General features: G+C 37.9%; 1 pseudogene; it reads right to left on the reverse strand.

Annotated features, from left to right (window-relative positions):
- Window positions 1-374: 374 nt before the first annotated feature.
- On the reverse strand, window positions 375-4,414 carry LOC126585247 (alcohol dehydrogenase-like; annotated as a pseudogene).
- Between the last annotated feature and the right edge of the window lie 1,743 nt (window positions 4,415-6,157).

Here is a 6,157-nt window from a genome sequence, read left to right on the forward strand (position 1 = left end):
GCACATATTCCAAATTTTTTGTGGTATTATATTTTAAATTGTGTCAATTAATTACTTAGTCAATGACATGTGGTTTTTAATTTTTCTATTTTTTATTTGGTGACTTACATGGTAGGGTTGGAAAAAATTAATATTAACATGCACTCAGTTATAATACGTGAATTAGTAACATTGCAATTTGCAGTGCCAAGTATAACCGTGGCTCAAATTGTTTTCGCTTTTTACTTGCACATGGAAGTTCCTTTCTTGATTTTAATTGGTGTTAGAGAATTACCTATTAGTCGACCATATGGCTGTTCTAATTTTTTAAAATACTACAAATTAAACAGTCAGTTTATGAAATACAAGGCCAAAGAGGTTTAAAACTACATATATTTTGCAGAAACAGCAACAGATTGACTTGTGTTCTTTATTTATTGACATAAATGTCCATAGAAACTGTCCAACAGAAGCAAACAGATTCTCATATGCATTATAAGCAGATCAAACTTGGACGAAATCGAAAACAGAACATCAAAGATGAAGCCTTTTCAGTTTTCATTCCTCCATGTGGATTATGCAACGAAGACCTTCCCCTTTAAGCATGCACTCAAATGCCTTGTTGATTTCTGAGAATGGGACTTTGTGGGTGATGAAATTTTCTAGCTCCAATTCCTGCAACATTAATTTAATTATTCAGTGATCACTTAATTAACTAATAAATTAAAATTTGGCAAAACATGGAAACGAAATATGAATCAAAGTTAGCCTTCTACCTTGTTCATGTACTTCTCCACGACAGAGGGAATGTCAGTTCGAGGCTTGTAGTTTCCGAAGAATGTACCCTTGAGGGTGCTCTTGTTCAGAAAGTTAACCTGATGCGTCTTGAAGACGGCTACTTTGTGTGGTACTCCCACAAGAACAGCAACACCCCAACCCTGAAATTGCAGTCTATATTTGTTAATAATAAGATCACGTTGAAATTTGAAAGAGAGATTTTAGAAAACGGAGGCAGTGAAGAAGCTATAGTATTACATCATGGACACATTCAAATGCTGATATCATGGCTTCAACATTTCCTGTACATTCAATGCTTCTGTCCACTCCTCCATTCGTCAGCTCAGCAATCACCTCTTGAACTGGTTTTTGTGCTCTTTTGGGTTCACAAATTCCGTTACACCAAACTTTTTCGCTGCAAACAACCAAGTTAAAATTGAGAGTCTCGAGAATATTTGTAAACGCAAAAAAATGATACATGAGCTGAAGAAAAACATAGCTCTATGCATCGTTGTCCTTTTTGAGAGATTATAGGAATTGTGTATGTTACCTTCTTCAAATCTGCTCGAATGCAAATCAACACCGATTATTCTTGAAGCACCAGACAACCTGGCTCCTCGGCAGCCTAGAAACAGAAGGATTGACTTAGACACGCATTTTTCATCATATATATACAAGTGAGCAAGCAAGTGGTGACTAAGAGACTCACTGCAAGGCCTACAGCTCCCAATCCGAAAACAGCGACTGTTGATCCCTTTTTCGGCTTTGCAACATTTAGAGTAGCTCCGAGACCTAAACGTGTTCAAAAAATAAATAAGAAAATGATATCAATTACACAACTAGTATCTGTTGAACAATTTGGCTCTATAGTAATAAACAATTTACCTGTGGAGATTCCACAACTGAGGACACAGACTTTGTCTAGAGGTGCCGAGGGATTGATCTTGGCAAGGCAGCCAACATGAACAACAGTGTACTCACTGAAGGTGGTATTTGGATTAAAACATAGTTTTTGGCCCAAGGATGGAGTCGGCCCAAAAGGAGGCCTGAAGGAATAGAAGATCAAGGCCCGGCCGAAACTTGGGAAAGCAGGAAAGGGCCTTTTTTGACTTGATACAATTCATAAGGGCCACTTGCCTACCTACCCAAGGACCAAGTGGTGTAGACTGATCAGACTGCACAGCCCATAAAGTACTTTATGGTGGCATTACATGTAATAAAACTGATGAGTCATCACCCTCAGACCGCATTCGGGCAAAGCTGTCGCTACAGGAGCCAAACTGAGTCGTCTATAAAAGGAGGAAGAGAAGACAGGAATAAAGACACTCAATCAAACAAACAAAAGCACAAACTCTGCTCAAAAAGCCAGATTTGCCTTTCAAAACAAAGCTGTAATCAGCCTAAGCCTTCATCCCCCGCGGGATAATCTTTTCTCCCAACCTCAGTAATAGCTCTGCTACATTGTTCAAACTTGTTGTAGTATCGATTCACCTTTTGTATTCTCCTTTCCCCTCTCCCCCTCTAAGCTTTCAGACCTTTGACAGAACTACAAAGATAGGGACCTACAAGACGATCATCCTTAATTGATAAGGTTTAATCTTGTCCGACCTGCTTTGCTCTATCTTTGTCTTCTCTTTCTTTAAAGTCTAGCAATATGTTGTATATTTCCAGTTATATGCAAGTTGTTTCTGGTAAAATCACAATGACAAAGCTTTCTCAGTACTTGGATCCGATTTGAATATATCTTCAATGCTTAAATCAGATCCAAGTCCTAAGCCCTCAGGCATGTAAATCTGATTAGTTTAAAAGTCCTTGGCCTTAAGGCATAAAAAAGAACTTTATGTGGACTTAACCCATCCACGACAATCCTTGATAAACGAGAAGTCCGAAGTTACTTGGGGCGCAAGTAATCGACCTACCTCTTGGTTTTATTTCTATTATATCATGATTATCATAGAACGCTTAAGTATAGAATGGATTCTGATAGGAAGCCTCAAGGCCTACACCTAAGGCCCCACAAAGGCACTTATTTGGATTTATTCTATTCTGCGGTCTAGATGATTTGAGTATAAGAACGGACTCTAATGGGAAGCCTCAAGGCCTACGCCTAAGGCCCCACAAAGGCACCTATTTGGGTTCGCTCTACCTCTCAGATTCGGATAATCAGAAATATAATAGTTATAAGACCCCGACAACCATAAAGACCAAATATAATATGCTCAAGTACTGGTTTAGTTTGACAGGAAGCCTCAAGGCCTATACCTAAGGCCCCACAAAGGCACCTGTTATATCTAACACGGTTTCTCGGGCATATGCATATTCACAACTAAAACTTGATATCTATTCGACATCTGCCATAATGAAGATGGCAGTGGCACGCCTGAGTACTAAAATGTTAACCTTGATTGTGAGCTTCAAGGCCTACACCTAAGGCCCCACAAAGGCACCTCTCAAAGTTAACGTTGCCCTTCTCTTTCAGCCTTGCCCGAAGAATTTTGCCCGACGAGTCTTGCCCGACGAGACTTGCCCGACAAAGCCCGACAAAGCCCGACAGGAAAGCAGAAGCCCGACAGCAGCCCTCAACCAGCGCCGAACCTCCAGGGGAGCTGTGTGCTCGCCGGCCAGGAAACATCCCCGACGGGAATTCCTGCCACGAATAGGTGGAAGTCCCAACAAAGTGGTAGATAGGCTTGGCTTTGATTGAAAATCTTGATTTGCCATCACTGAGCATCACTCCCCTGTCAGTGTTTATCCTAGGGAGGTCACACATGTTGCTCTGTTCTGATTTGCAGTGAGCGCAATCCTTGCATTCCCCTGTGAACACCGGCAGCACATGATCACCAGCTTTCAGATCCGTCACACCCTCACCAACACTCTCCACAATCCTAAAAGTATCAACCAGAAATCAACATAAGTTTTAATTCATGATCAATGATTCAATTGTACTTTGTTTGCCTACATGCTCTATTAATTCAGTAACAAGATGATAGAAATGTACATACCCTCCTGCCTCATGACCATAAATCCTAGGAAATAAAGGGTTTTGTCCCTGCAATATAGAAAACCCATATTATATATGGTGTTCTAAATATGTGAATAATCATTGAACTGAAATATGCTTAGGAGTGAAAAGAAAAGCACTGGATCATTTTTCGAATCCAAATTACAGAAATGATCAATTTTCGTTATATCGGCGATATTTGATCGCGCTATGCCACTAATATTTGATTTTAATCAATGAAATAATTGAAATTCAGAAATGTTCATTTCGACGAATTTCTAAGAATAATGTCATACCTTGGCTTCCCAGAAGTAGACATCAGTGTGGCACAAAAGAGGTAAAAAGGATCTTCAAGCGAACTTCATTTGCTTGTGGTGGTGCCACCTCAACTTCTTCGATCACCAGTGGCTTCCCTGCTTCCCAAGCTACAGCAGCTACACAAACCAGAAATAATAATGGAATTAATAAACCAAAAATTAAATAAGAAACCCCTCACTTAACAAATAATCTCAGGAAAAAAAAAAAAAAAAAAAACCTTACCTCTGCAGCGTATGACCTGAGGAGTATTAGACATTCTTGTTCAGAATCCAATGAAAACTTAATGAAATTGAAATCTTAAAGCTTTTTGAAAGAACAGTTTGAAGTGTTTAATTTATTGTGGTGAGAAATGAAGGCCCCTTGTGTGGTTATTTATATATGCATAAGGTCAAGTGGAGGCCGAATTACTTTATTAAATAATGTTGATTGTCCCAGATTGGACTTTTTAATTTGCAACTATATTATACGATATACCAGGCGCAAAACCAAAACCATTCCTTGATTTCAATGGTAGGTACTGTTGGCCAATACTTGGTACAAATACTGTACTCCCCTGGCCAATACTTGGTATAAGACTATACTCCCCAATTAATTCATTTTCTTTGATTCTTTTGTTAAATATATAATTACTATTACTTCATGATAACTGCTAATGTTAAGAAGAAACACTTCAAAAATTGAACTATAAAGACAATAAACGAAAAGGTAGTGAACTAGCAACGTTAATATATAGGTCTGTAATAATAATTTAATAAATAAGTTTTTATCCTCAAACCGTCCTCTAAATGTGTTCGACCAAAAAAAGAGTTTTGAGGAACTTTCCTTGAATAAATATTTTATGTGTTTTGTTTTGAAGCTTGATGAGTCAATATTATATTATATATTTTATCCTATTTTTAGTATAATTTGGTAATTATTTTGGTAGAATTTTGATACTTTGTTTTATATTTTCAATGTAGGACATTCGACTTTCTCTGGAGCAAAACATGATCAAATGGACAAAATTTGGAGTGATTCAAATTGGAGGACGTTCGTGTGTCTCTTGGCTTGTTCGTGTCAAAATTTGGGATTTTTTTACTAAGCAGTTATTTTTTGGCGATTTATTAAAGAAGCAGTGCGCATTGTTGAAAAGTGACGTTTCTGGGCTTAAACTGCGTTTTTGGAGCCCAAGATGACTTTTCATGGCCTTCTGAAGAAATGTTCAGAATAGTCCAAGCTTTAAATCCAGTTGTATTGGGCCAGTTTTGGAGCTGATTTGGGTCCAAAACGTGGCTGTGCATAATTATTCATTCAATCCATGCGGAAAACGACATTGCTTGAACCAATACACTATAATAACCTTGTACTCTTGCAAGTATTTTTAAGTATTTTTATCCCTACTTTTGCAGGTGATAAATATCCTATCAAGAAATTGACGCTGTTGCCAGGAATTGTTTTAAATAACTTATGTTTATCAACTCTTAATTAATTGTTTTTTTTTTTGTATATGTATATATTTTTAATTTACTTGATTTTAATTTTTTTTTTAAGGTAACAATTTGTTGGTTTTAAGTGCATTGCAATAATGGATTGGTTTGGAGCCTCACAAGAAGCACCTACAGTCTATGCTCTTTGCAATTTGAATACGCATGATATTATGTATTGTCCTCCGCGGCAATTTTTTCCAGAGTTTGTGTAGCACCGTATCAATATGAAGAACAATTTTCAAAGACCTAGGTGCACTTCCTACTCAAATTTTTACAATCCATCATGACCACTGCATCAAAATTCTATATGGGTAAGTAATCAATAGACTTTTGAGCAGCTCAGTGGGTCACAGAAACCTTCTTGGGAAGACCAGATCACTAAATTGGAGGAGTCCACTAGGTTGAATACGGAGAGCAGCACCTAAAAGATGCATAATATAATAAATTCAATCGACAATCTAGCGCAGCAAATTGGGCAGCTCACATATCAATTGGCGGAACAAGAAAACGATTTCAATTCCAATGTCCATAATCAACCAATTGCAAACCCGCAGGGTTCAAAGGAGTGCTCGGCAGATCAAACATTGAGATGGGAAAAAACCAACGATACTTGGAT

The sequence above is a fragment of the Malus sylvestris genome, chromosome 10 (genome assembly GCF_916048215.2).
Source record: "Malus sylvestris chromosome 10, drMalSylv7.2, whole genome shotgun sequence".
NCBI lineage: Eukaryota > Viridiplantae > Streptophyta > Magnoliopsida > Rosales > Rosaceae > Malus > Malus sylvestris.